This window comes from Balaenoptera borealis, assembly GCF_965194805.1.
Source record: "Balaenoptera borealis genome assembly, chromosome: 8".
Classification (NCBI taxonomy): domain Eukaryota; kingdom Metazoa; phylum Chordata; class Mammalia; order Artiodactyla; family Balaenopteridae; genus Balaenoptera; species Balaenoptera borealis.
This window is the reverse complement of record NC_138865.1, coordinates 40,404,599-40,418,705: the sequence shown is the minus strand read 5'-3', so window position 1 is coordinate 40,418,705 and position 14,107 is coordinate 40,404,599. Positions and strand designations below refer to the sequence as shown.

Genomic DNA, 14,107 nt, shown 5'->3' with positions numbered 1-14,107 from the left:
TTTAAATGAAAGAAGGGAATAAAAATATAAAAATAATCCCCAATTTGTGTAAATATGTGTATTATTTATTTACACACCAAAAGAAGGAAATGCATGGGACTACTCCTTTTCCTTTCTATAGTCTTCACTATTTCCCCAAATATTCTGTAACGACCATATTCCTTCTATAAGAAAAAACTCTCATCGTGAAAAGGAAAAATGGTCATCTATACCCAAATTCAAAAAAGAAAAACATAATGTAATCAATGCAATATTGATTTTTCTGCCCTGTGTCAAAACTTAAAAAGAGCAACTACAGGTCAGAATTAACAATGACATGCCTCAGGTTCTTTTATGTTAGTGATTGAGAAGATAAATGACACAAAGCAATTGTCAAAGACTGATTATGGTTCATGTTTTTAAGAAAACATTGCCTTCGTTAACAAATTTTTCAGAATTTGCAAAAAGATAATCATGTTATACAATCCAGGAATTCATTTGATACTGCTTTAAAACCTTGAAGAGAAAAAGAGATAAATAAGCAGACCACAAAAACATTAGACTTTTAAAGATACTATTTCAGGGAAAGGCTAGGGTTAGTATTCTTGTGAGGCTAGGGTTAGAGATCTTGTGTCCTAAACTTCTGCATCTCCACCTATGGTCATATCTAAGAGATACTTGGATAAACAGATTCAGAGTGCTTCTCCCTCCTCTTGTTATCTTCCCTTTCTTTCTCCATCACATGGTCTTTAAAATCCAGATACTTGAGTATATATAAATGCTCATTTATAAACATACACTTAAATAACAAGGACATAATTAAGGTACACAAAACAAAAATACAGTGGACATCCACTAAGCTACCTACATTGGTCAGTCTATGAATGCAGTGGCTAGTGCTCTATGTTAAATAGTTAAAAATTACTAAAATACTACACAAATTAGGTTTTTAGTCCAGAAATTTAATGATTATTTCCTATGTTTCTTCCTCTTCCCTTTGAGTCTCCTTTTATTTATTTATTTATTTATTTATTTGCCACGCCCCGCAGCATATGGGATCTTAGTTCCCTGACCAGGGATCAAACCTGCAGAGTCTTAACCACTGGACCACCAGGGAAATCCTGAGTCTCCTTTTAAAAAATAATTTAAAGGCTAATTTAAGTAGTTGAAGGAAGACAAAAGAAAATTTGAAAGATAATTTGAAAACAAATGTTTCAGGTCAAATGCACAAGAAACAAGTAAGTTTACAAATATAAATATGCAGGCAGCTCATCACATATAAGTGCAACATTCTATAATTTCTTAATGAATCCATTAGTAAAAACTATTAATTCCTCTATACTTAAAATTACAGCAAAATCAAATTATAGTGAAGTCTCCACTTTATATATACTCAATACTAGAAAAGCCAATTACTTATTAAATATTAGAGCATATGTTAGGGCTTTCTATAGCAACTGTCCTTCCTCAGATTTTGTACTCCAGCAAAACAAACTACTTAAAATTTCCTGACCACACATTTAGTTTTACTTGTTCAAATCTTTTTGCTGTGCCTTTTGCCTAAAATGCCCTCCATCTCTTCCACTTACAACTTGTATTTGTTCCTTAAAATCCTGCTCAGATGCTAGGATCTCTATACAGCTTTCTCTGACCTGCCTGTTTAATCATTCCCTCCTTTGTAATATTTCTGTAGTTTATATTTACTTTTATTACTGAATAGATTTATTTAAAATTATCTGTTTACTGTTGTGCCTAGCCCCTTATAATCCTGATTTCAACATCCTGAAAGGCAAGAGCTTCTTCTTTCCACCCCTAACAAAACCACAGGACCTGGCACACAGAAGATACATTTATTGAATTTGGTTTTTTAAAAAATATTTACATTCCCCAAGTACACAGCTATCTATGCATTCAAAGACATGCTCTAAAATAGAATGGAGCAAAAGAAAATGCAAAGTGCGCTAGAGATAATCCCCAATTCCCAGAATGCAAATGTGAGTTAACAGTGATTATTAGCATATTTGTTTAGAAAACACAACTGGTTTCAAAGTATTGATTAAAAAGAACTAGGATACATGAGGAGCTTAAGTAAACTACTTTTTAAAATGAATAGCCTAAACTGCAAGCAGAAGGATTTATAAACAGCTGATCCTCTTGGGCTCCTCTACTAAGGTTCTGAGGACCAGTGCCACTATGATGTAATCCCTTTAGACTATGATCTCTCCAAGGTCAAGAAAGATGGTAGGAGTAGCCATACCTCAGTCCAGGGAACCACAATTAGGGCACTTCAAAACTGGTATATGTATAAGCTCCTCAACCAAGACCAAATATATCCCTTTTATAAAATGGAATGACAGTCATCTTCCATTAACACTATCGACCAGTAAAGCCTAATGAAAAAAGAAGTGAATACCATGTAGATACCAACTAGTGTGGGCTCACTGAAATATAGCTTAGATTAAAAAAAAAAACAAAAACCATAAAATGAAATGGCATTGAGTATGAGTGACTTAATACCTGGTGAATTTTTTTTATCGTATTATTTTACGTTCTGTTCCTCAAATAACACAACTACACAATATCTTTCACTTTGGCTTCTTATAAAGTAAGGTTCACAACCAGTAAGTGCCAAGAGCATACCAAAACTTTGCTCGCAACAAACTTAGTGCAAACAAACCATATAAACTTAATGGGTATATCCTAAATTCCATTTTCTTTTCTTCATAGTTAAATACTGCCTCCCCTCTCCAATCCGCATCACCTAATTTCTGTGGGTTGAAAAACCTAGGCAAAAAGTACAAGCAGGTACCGGTTGAGGACCTAAGGGATTCGCCCATGAATAAAGCACATGTATTTTCAATTGCCCCAGTGATCTCTTGGTCAACTTCTGGGTTCTTCACTCTTAAAGAGTGAAGCCACCTGACTGATTATCTTATAGATAAGTTTGTTGTAACCATTTATGACAATATCTTCCATTAATTAGGATTTGACTGATGAGAACTTAAGTGTTATGAACCTGTTGAGAAAAAAAAAATCTACGTTTCCACAGATTAAAGATTTAAAAAATTTTTAATTGCCACAAAGTTCAATATTCTTATGGCTGCAAGTCAAATTTATTAAACTGATGATTCAGGTTACAATCACAAGCACGTTTACTACGTAAAGAAATAGTACTAAACGGTGCAGAGAAAATGTCACTGGCTTTTCAGTAGAGGAAAGACGATCTTTCATTAGTGCTTCTAATGAAAGCCATAGCACCTACTCAATTGTAGAATCTAGCTGAGGTAAGTATGAAAAATCTAAAACAAGGCGGAGAGAAAAGACAATTTAATAAGTCATTTTTTATCATTGTTCAATACCTACCAAGCACCCTAAGTGCTAGAGATGACAAAAATTCTGGAAGACTGCTTGTTCCAAACAATAACTACAAAAAAACAAACAAAATTCAAAACCTTTCTCCCTTTTACTTTTCAATAGTTAGCGGAGAGGAGGAGGAGCACTTTACTCAAAAAGTAATTCACTATACCTCATTCACGAATGAAAGCCAAATTTCACCCACAGGCTGTTAACCGAGGCTCCAAAACTTATTCGCGCAAAGTACATAGAGAAGGAAACAGAGCTGGGCGAGACCTAACTCGGGCAGAGAAGCGGCTTCAAAACCTGAAAGGGAGAAAACAGCGAGTCAGTTCGAAGCTCCAGAAATTTCCGAGCGCCTGGCTCCCCGGGCGGGAGCGCGATGCCCGCGGCGGGGAGGGGGCGGCGGCACCTGTCACTCGACGGCCCCGCGACCGCGGTGGCCCCCGGCCCCGGCCCCCGCGGGGTCTCGGGAACCGCAGGCACCGCCCGGGCGCCTGGGCCTGAGGTCGGCGCGGGTCTCTCTCCGCCGCCCCCGAGACCAGCGCCGAGCGTCGGGGCCGCGGCCCTTCCCAAGGAGCGGCCCTCCCGCGCCCTCTGCCCAGCGGCTCCGGACAGCGGGCCCCATCGCCTCAGGCCGAGTCCCCAACTGCCGAGACGGGGGGCGCATGGAGCGGCGCGGCCGAGCCGCCACCACCGCCTCAGGGGCCCCGGAGCGGACCCCCGCGAGGCGGCCCGCCCTCCGCGTACTCACCGGGCCTCCCCGGCCGCCGGCACGGTCCTCCTCTCCCTCCTCCCCCCGCCGCCGCCGCTCCGCGGCTCCTGGGGCGGCCGCACTGGGCGTTGGGACTGCGCTGGGTCAAGTGTCGGGGGGCAGGGGGCGTGTTCGCGCCGGGCGGGGGTCGCACGGCGGCCCCGCAAGCGGGCACGGAGCACTAACGGGCCCCGGGGCGCCGGGCCGGGCGGACCGCTGTAGGGAGCGCGGCTGCGGGCTGCGGTGAGGGGCGGGGAAAACGCGGCCGCGAGCCGAGGGCGGGAGGGAAGTCCCGGCGGAGGGGGCGGCGTGAGAGCCGCGGGGCGGAGCGGGGGAGGGGCCTGGCGCGCCTGCCGCCGCGCGCGGGGGTTTGTTTATTTTCCAGGTTGGTTGCGGCGCTGTCGCGTGGGTAGGGGTTCGCGGGTGACGTGAGCGCCCGGAGTTGGGGGAAAGGACCAGACCCACCTGCTGGAGAAGGGGAGCTACGGGGGCCGGGCAGGGTCCAAACGTCTCACGTAGGCGGCGGCGCCGCGGTCTTCGGGGTTACCGGGAAGAGAAGGGCTTTCCCGGGGTAGGTGGAAGGACCGAGGCCTCCCGAGAGAATAGTAGGACTCCAGGCTATTCCCCTGCAGTTGGGCGGCTTCACCTGCATCGCGGAGAGCAGTTAGCCCTGCAGTGGAAAAGGGCCAGTGGAACGTGGGGGCCCGAATTCCCAGCCCCTCCGGGCTCGACCTCCAGTTCGTGAAGTAGGGTTGGTCCTGCAAACAAGATTTGAATAGAAAGACTGCGTCAGTTCTCTGTAAGGAAAATAATGAACATTGCCCAGTTCTCTGTAGAGTTACAGCACTTTCACGTTACCTCCCTTGGTGCTCCATCAGGTACTAGGATTCTCATTTTACAAGCCAAGTTAAGTGACTTACCCAAAGCCTCACATCTAATAAACGGCACAGCCGGAACACACCTGTACTGACTTCAAATTCTGTGCTGCTTACCGTTGCGTCACGTTATCTTCCTGAATCACTTTGTTTCAGCTAATAGTAGACGCCCCCATAGGTAAGACGCTGCAGGGTTACAGAGGGGAGTTAAAGCTGTTATCCTTGCCTTCAAAATAAGAAACAAAACAAGGATAAAACAGTTAAAAGACAAACCATGACAGATGCCATGTGAAAAATACAGAGTACTGCAGAGTATCAGGGAACTGCTCAGACCTGTCTGGGGAATCAGGAAAGAAAGGCAGTAAGGAGGAGAAGGCATTTGGGATTGACCTTGAAGGAGACGAGGATGGCTTTACAGCAAGAAGAGACAGCATGAGAACATATATGAAGGTGAATCAATGGAAGTTGTGTTCAGGAAAAGAAAATGGTAAGGATCTAGGGCATGTTGAGAAGTGGCAGACACAGAGGAGAACGGGGCCTGGGATGCCAAGTGGAAGAATTTGTATTCAAATCATTACTTAGTTTTTGTGGTTTAAAAGTTTGGGGGTTTAAAAACCTTGCTTTTCTTTGATCTCTCTGTGAATGGATACAGAAATCAGAGGTGGCAAAATGGTCAGATAGACTTGCGATAGGCCAGGTAAAAGGTAATGATAAATCTGAACTAAAGGTAAGGCAGGAGGAATTTAAAAGAGCTTGGCTAAAAGATGATGTGGAAGCAGAATCTACAGAATTTGGCATTTGATTAATTGGTTTTCCAGTAAGAGGGGATTGCTTGAGAACATACATGAAGGAGGAAGAGAAAAATAAAAGGTAATGGAGGTTTTGAGTTTGGAGATAATTATAGAAGATAGAAAAAAGACAATTAGAGATAGGAATAGGAACTGCTTCTTGAGATATCAGTTTAGACTTGGACATTTTAAGGGTTTGAAAGATTGTTGAGACAGCCAGATAGAGGTGGACACTGAGAAGTTAGATGTAAAGGTTTTGAAGTAAGGGTAAGAGGGTTGAACTAGAAGATAGATTGGGAAGTTATCAGCCTAGCAGTGATATCACTGTGAGAGAAAAGAAGAAAACAAAGGGCAGAATCTTGGAGAACATCTTCTTTAGAACCTTGCTACTCAAAGCATGGTCAATGGCCCAGCCGCACTGGCCCAGCATCACCAGGCGGTTTGTTGGAAAGGTGGAATCTCAGCCCTCCCCACCCCAGACCTGCTGAATCAGGTCTTCAGTTTAACAAGAACCCCAAGTGATTTGTATCACATTAAAGTTTAAGAAGCTCAGACCTAGATGAGAAAAGCCAACAAATAAAGAAGGGATCTAATCTAGATAGAGAAGCCAGCAAAGAAAGAGAGGAGGAAGTGGGAGGAGAACCAGAGAAATGCAGAATCACTAAAGCAAGATACACTGGAGTTTCACAAAGACAGGGGCAGGAAGGAGGGTTGATCACAATATCCAAAACCACAGAGGTCGAAAAGTGCAAGGAAAGAAGGTATGTTTGAACTTTGTGATTAGGTGGTGTGGTCATTATGACCATGTTGTTCTAACTGAAAGCTTGGAAACTGCCCCTTTGTGATTGGGGACAGCCTAGAAATATAATCCCTCCAGTCCCCACATATATGGGACATATCAAAGTAGGCTTGTGGATTTGATAGTGGGACAAAATAGAAGTTCCTTTCTAGTTGCTTCTATTTTCTCAGTGAAATAAGAAACAAGATCATTTTGGGAGACTGCTAATTGTCCATCACAATGTATTCTTTCTTTCTTCCTGACCACAGAGACTATTTTTCTCAGCCTTTCTTTCAGTTGGGTATGGTCAAAGGTGAAGTTATTGCTACTGGAATGTGAGCAGAGATGATGTCGGCCACTGCCAGGCCAGTGTGCCTCCTTCATGCGTTTTTCCTTCCTGCCAGCTGGATTATACAGATGACTACAAGTCCCTGAGGTTGGCAGAACCACAAGAAAGAACGTGCAGGGATGAAGGAGAGCTGCCCGTTGACCTAGAACACACACTCTGGATTATTTTGTGAGCAAGGTATAAATTTCTATTGAGTAGGAGCCATAACATTTTTGTTTGTTATAGCAGTTTAGCCTACTGTGGCTCATGTAGTTATTAACTGAAAGTAATGAGGGGGTAGTTAGCGGGGGAGGGAGAGGGGAAGAGAGATGAAATACTAGTCTGTCAGTGTGGGAGAGGGAATTAATGAGGGAAACATGGTAAGGTTTCCAGGCACTAATAAGGACGCACCTGAGTGAGTGGCCATGAATTTATAGTGAGACCAGTCAGTATGGTTGTGCATTTTTCTCCAGACAGATTTAGTTGCTCATGCGATGCACAAGCACTGAGTAGGCAGTTTTGGATTACCCAGGACTGAGATTTGACTGGGCAAGTAGGATGGGGAGAGATCGGCAAAGGGTAGTTGAGGGTAGATGCAAAGGAGGCATTATAATTTCAGATGTGGTAAGAAATAAGGCTTTGAGAGGGGTGGGGAACTGTGAAAAGATGGGAGAGTGAATGGAATGGTGATTCTGATCAGGTTGAAGAATTGTTGGAGTTTAGGTACCACAGAGAATGACCTGAAAAGAGAAGAGATGGGTTGGAGAGTAGTAGGCTTGAAATTAAAATTAGAAGTAATGTCAGTAATGTCAAGGTATAGGGAATGACCATAAGAGTGGGTAGCTGAGATAGCAGAGGGCAAAGATCGTTCCAAGAGAGATGGTTAAGGAACTGAGAGGCAGTAAGGATTTGAAAGATATCTATGTCTATATCTATATCTATATCTTGCAAGGAATTATCTGCAGACGTGGCAGTGGTGTTGGAGTAGTGAGTAGCCTTGAAGAGAGTGATAATGAGTCTGGTCCTAAAATCTTCAAAGAATGAGGGGCTGAATGCTCTGAATTAAGATGTTCAAGGCCATCAGTGATTTAAGATGTTAAACTCTTGCATGTTTCAGGCACTTTAAAGTTTTGTTACTAATGTGAGATTTCTAATTGCTTCTCTTTGACCTCTCAGATTACAGATGGTGACTGCTTTCTTTAAGAGGAAATGCCCATCTGTCAGTATTATAAAACAAACACATGCCAGGGTTCCCAGTTTAAATGACTATGCTTTAAAATTTGTCATAAACTACTCCTACCTCCAACATGTATCTTCAAATAGACACATCAAAAGTGACGCTAGCCTTGCCACATCAAATAATGTGCTGTAAATGTTAAAATTCTATGTGAAAAACCTCAGCTATAGCTTAAGCTAACAATAAATAGGGATTGATTAGAGGCCTGACAAGTTGAAAATAACAAGATTACCTGTAGTTTAAAACATGAAGTACCCCATTATATAGCATAGGTGGTCTGGAGTCAGACTGCTAGGTGTTGAATCACAGCATCCATCTCATGGGGTTATTGTGAGGATAAAATATTAATATATATAATACATATAAGCATTTAAAAGACTTTTTAGCACATATAAGCACTCAGTAAAATTTAGGTATATTATTGTACTAATCTATATCTAATTCTTATAGAATTGCCTATAACTATACTTGGACTTTTCCCACTTAGAAAACATGTTCGTTACATCTATTCATGTTAATGGTAAGGAGACTTCTGGTTAAACACGGTGCATTGATCACATGTTTTTCTCTACTCACTCCAGATACCTCATTAAAATGAGAGTGAAGGGATAAAAAAGGTATAAACCCATAAAGACAATGCAAACAGGATAAAAGATCCCTGCTGAAGAAGGATGTCAACAAACTTAGGAACATGGAAGGAGATGGATGAGTGACAACTAACTTACCCAAACTAGGAAATTTAATATCTAAGCTTCTGGGAGGAGGTTGAGCCAGCCAGAGTGAACCTTTTCACATCCCAGACCCTGGAAAGGGTCTGAAGCTAGAGCTGCCGCACCTCTGAAAGCAGAAGTAGAGTGGAACTGAGAATGAGAATTTATTATGAAGATTTTATGATGAACAGTGGGATCCTTCCTTCCCCCAGTCCCTAACCCACTCCCTGCTGCCTTAACTCAGCAGATAGGAAGTTTACTTTCTGGAGAGTTTGACTCAGAGCTCCTCTGGACCCCAGGCAGAGCTAAGGACAGGGATGACTCACTTCGTAGAAAAGCAGAATTAAATGAAGTTGTGCATGTTGAGTTATGAGACATATCCCCCCCACCCCAGCTTCATTCCCAAATTCAGATTCTAGAATGCTGGGATCCTGTCAGGGAATTAGAAGCTTCCTCTAGGTGGAAAACCAGCTGGTCCAAGAGTAAAGGCCTACAAATATTGACAATTGGGGGTTCTGTAATGGAGAATGTGGCTTGTCACCTATCTCTTTACAATGAAGCCCAACAGTAGACAAGTCCTGTTCCTACCAACAGAAGCTCTCATCCACTGTTAGTCAATAGTGAATAGTCCAGGATCTGCAGATATTTGAAGAAACCTCCTTACATGAAAGAGCCTGAAATGAACAAACAGGAGAAAAAAAGAAAAAAGGAAAAAGGCAGAGAGAGAGGGAGGGAAAGAAGGAAGGAAGGAAAGAAAGAAGAAGAAAAAGAAAAAAAGAAAAGAAACAGAGGAAACAGAGACAATGGAGGGAGCAGAAAAAGATGTCAAAGTAAAAAATTTTAACTCACATATGCTCAGGAATCTACTAGAGGGAGATGCCTCATCAAAATAAGGGTGTAAACCAAGAAACAGAAACACATAGGACCTACCTGGTAAACAGGAGCTCCAACAAAGGAGAAAATAGGGAGAATTCCTGAGATAAAGGTGAAGGGAAGTTCCAGGATGATGACTGTGTGTCAGGCCTGGAGAGCAAACAGTCTACTCTGACACAGGAGGATGGAGGGCTCCAGAAGGGATGTCTCCAAGGAAAAAACAAAACAACAACAACTATAAAAACCACAGAATTAATCGATTACCTACTGTGTTTGAACCTTATGAGAGAAATTTCACAGCTCTGGTGGAACATATAGAGATGAAATGGTGAATAGGGTATAGAGAAAACTAAGCAACCCAAGAAAGAGGGGGCTATAAATTCCAGGGAAAACAAAATAATTGTGGTGGACTATATGATTGTTTAATACTTGATGTTACTTTCCTGGAGGAGAATTATACTTCCCTGCCCCATTGATGTCAGACCTGGCAGGGTGAATTACAGTGGCCAGGGAAATAGAGGCACAGGCAGAAGCTTTAGAGCCATGTCTCTGGCCTTGCCACAAGGTGGGCGCTTGTTAGAGGCTGCCTCTGGCCATCTGCGTCCTGAATGCAGACACCGTAGAGCGAACTGCAGCTGGCCTGCCACCGACATGCTGTGTAAATGAGAAGTAACCCTTTATTGTTGTAGGCCACTGAGGTTTTTGTGGTAATTTGTTAATGCAGCATAATTAACCTCTCCTGACTGATATAACATGGGATGCTGTGGACAATATATAAAATAGGGATTAAGATATATAAACATTGAACAATGGGATATAAGCATATTGGGAAATTAGTAAATGGCATAAAATGGCTAAAACGGAATAACTAAGCCATGGCAGTAGAAATGTGCTCTTGAGAAACGTGGAGTCAAATAGTAGAACAGCAGTTTTCCTTTGAGAAGCAGGCATCAGAGTGACGACCAATGGAGCAGGGCCTTCTGTTTATTGTTACGAGCCTTGTAATTATTTGACTCAAACCATATATGCTGTCACTTTGAAAGAAATGACAAGAAAAAATGTAAGAAAAAAATTTTTTCTTACACTTAAGAAAAAATTAATGCCAACTGAGAAGAGGGAAATGTTGTAGTATTATTGTTTTTAATTCAGTCAATTTAATAGACTGATCATTAATCATCTCACAGTAATATTAAGATTGTAAGTAGAACTATTCCTGATTAATAATTAATTAAAAAAATCTTTTTCAAGAGAATTGGATAAATCAAATAAGCTGAACTTTTTCATTCTACCTTCACACTGCCCACTACAAAATAGAAATGTCAGTATGGCTTTGCTAGTATTTTGACTCAGCTACCTCCTTCCCTTGCCCTTACTATGGTGTTATTTATAGTGTACTGTTTATATGAAGTCAAACGTCACTAACTTGAATTTGAAAAATGACCTACATGAATATGGAATTGTTTTATGAAAGGCTATTTTATACTTTCAAAAATAATTAATTTTTAAAATACCCTCTCACACTAGACCGAAAAAAAAAAAAAAAGGATTTTCCTCAGGAGCCTTGCAGTGAATAAAATCGATGTTATGCATAGATATAGACATAGATATCACCTATAAATTATTTGTAAATAATTAGTTCTACCTAATGGGTTTTAAATTCTCTTCTGGTATTTTGTACATCATCTGTACTATGTCTAAAGAAAAAGGATTTCGGGTAGCAAAAGTAAACCAGTCCAATTGCTGTGTAAATTGTACAGAATAAATGCAGCAGGCTTTCCATAGCCTTTCGATTCTTTAGTGTGGTCCTTTTGTGATCTAAGCTACCTTCCTATCCTCAGCTTCAGCCATCCCTTACACCCAGCACTAATTCAGTCACTCAGCATATCCTTATTTGGAGTCCCCAGTGTACTAGGACCATTACTAAACTGCTCACAGTTCCCTGAGTATATGGTGTTGTCTCCTCTTTCTTAGCCTTTGTAATGGGGTTTCCTGATCTAAAATGCCATTCCTCTTATTCTTATACCTTCTAAAACCCAACTTGTCCATTAAGACACAAGGGGCACCTTCTTAGGGAAGCCTTCCCTTACCCTTGAACGTTAAAAGCCATTCCTCCATATTCCCATAGTGCCCTCTATATTTTTACCAGAGCCATTATATTCTCCTTTATATTGTGAGTCCCATTAAAACAGAAACCTGGCCTTTTACTCACTTGTATGTCACTAGAGTGCCAGGCTCCTTGTACGCGTTCAAATGGTCAAAATGTTACTGTCTGTCTTTATTCAACAGACTGAGTGCTTCTTGGTGGATGGGTCTGTGATTTATTAAACTGGTTTTTTTTTAGCATTTAGCATTTAGCATAACACCTAGCACATAGAAATTGGTTGAATAAATTAGCTTTCTCTGCATCACCATTAATCATTAAAATATATAGCATTGAGGAATATGCAGAAAGTATCCTCATGATACAGAGAGACAGGGTGCTGAGGATTGTTCCTTTTGTGTTTTACTTAAATAGGAAAAATACATGTGAAAGACCTGAGACTATAGACTACAAAAGCAAAATTACCTAGCGGTGCTCTATGCTCTTACCATCCTTCACCTAGCAATAAGAAAAGCAGAAATAATTCCTGAAGGAATAATCTTAAAATAATCAGCTAAAAAGTGATCATCATCATCAACAACAAAAAGTTGGATTTCTGGGAATTCCTTAGCAGTCCAGTGGTTAGGACTCCGAGCTTCCACTGCAGCGGGGCACGGGTTCAATCCCTGGTTAGGAAACTAAGATCCTGCAAGCCGTGCAGCGCGGCCAATTTAAAAAAAAAAAAAAAGGTGGATTTCTGCTCGTTCAGTCAGTTTGTATGGGTAAACATTACCTAAGTTCCTTGATTCATGGTGTGGTGTGTTTCTAACCCAAATTTACTGTCCACCACAAATTGTGATCAATATACAAAAATCAGTTGTATTTCTATACACTAGCAATGAACAATCTGAAAATGAAATTAATAGAACAAGTCCATTTACAATAGCATCAAAAGAAAAGAAATATTCAGGAATAAATTTAGCCAAAGCAGCATAAGACTTGTACACTGAAAACTACAAGAGATGGTTAAAAGAAATTAAACATATAAATAAATAAAAGACAACCCATGTTTATGGACTGGAAAACTTAATATTGTTAAGATGGCAATACTCCCCAAATATAGCTACATATTCAATGTAATTCCTATCAAAATTCCAACAGACTTTTTTGCAGAAATGGATAAGCTGTTCCTAACATTCATATTCAAACTCAAGGGACCCCAAATAGCCAAAACAATATGAAAAAGGATAAAGCTGGTAAACTGACACTTCCCAACTTCAAAATTTACTACATAGCTACAGTAATCAAGTGTGGCACTAGCATAAGATATAAGCCAATGGAATAGAATCAAGAGTCCATAAACAAACTCAAACATCTATGGTCAATTAGCTTTCAACAAGGGTGCCAAAACAACTCAATAAGGAAAAGATAGTTTTTTTCAATAAATGGTGCTGAGACAACTTGATATCCACATGCAAAAGAATGAAGTTGAACCTCTACCTCACACCATATACAAAAATTAATTCAAAATGGACCCTAAACATAAATGCAAGAACTAAAATAATAAAACTCTTTTTATTTATTTATTTATTTTTGGCTGCTTGGGTCTTCGTTGCTACGCACAGGCTTTCTCTAGTTGCGGCAAGCAGGGGCTACTCTTCGTTGTGGTGCGCGGGCTTCTCATTGTGGTGGCTTCTCTTGTTGCAGAGCATGGGCTCTAGGCACATGGGCTTCAGTAGTTGCAGCACGCGGGCCCAGTAGTTGTGGCTTGCAGGCTCAGTAGTTCTGGCGCATGGGCTTCGTTGCTCCGTGGCATGTAGGATCTTGCTGGACCAGGGCTCGAACCCGTGTCCCCTGCATTGGCAGGTGGATTCTTAACCACTGCGCCACCAGGGAAGTCCCAACAATAAAACTCTTAGAAGGAAAGACAAGTGTAAATCTGTATGTATGATATTGGAGTAGGCAATGGTTTCTTAGATATGACAACTAAAGCACAAACAACCGAAAGAAAAAAAGATAAATTGGATTTCATCAAAAGCAAAAACTTCTGCAATGCAGAGGACACCATCAAAAAAGTAAAAAGACAACACAGAATGGGAGAAAATATTTGCAAATCATACCTGATAAGGGACTTGTATCTAGCAAATATAAAGAACTCTTACAATTCAACATTGAAAACACAAATAACTCAATTTTAAAGGGGCAAAGGATTTGAACAGACATTTCTCCAGAGAAGATAAACAAATGGCCAATAAACACATGAAAAAAATATTCAGTATCATTAGTCATTAGGAAAATGTAACTCAAAACCACAATGAGATACCACTTCACATCCACTAGGATGGGTATAA

General features: G+C 41.0%; 1 protein-coding gene and 1 long non-coding RNA gene across 3 annotated transcripts in view; one reads left to right on the top strand and one right to left on the bottom strand.

The window, feature by feature from the left end:
- Positions 1–4,314, bottom strand: part of GKAP1 (G kinase anchoring protein 1) — an 80,475-nt gene extending 76,161 nt beyond the window's left edge. The window contains exons 1-2 of one of the 2 annotated variants that reach the window (XM_082401241.1): positions 4,088–4,314; positions 3,506–3,639 (exon numbers count right to left, since the gene is read on the bottom strand). The gene's annotated coding sequence lies outside the window, so the exon portion shown is untranslated. The remainder of the gene's footprint in view (positions 1–3,505; positions 3,640–4,087) is intronic. The other variant, XM_082401240.1, reaches the window with a different exon arrangement.
- A 141-nt stretch (positions 4,315–4,455) lies between these two features.
- On the top strand, positions 4,456–13,342 carry LOC309633048. The gene is made up of 2 exons (XR_014247275.1): positions 4,456–5,449; positions 6,933–13,342. It is a non-coding gene; the product is annotated as an uncharacterized lncRNA (long non-coding RNA).
- Positions 13,343–14,107: the final 765 nt, after the last annotated feature.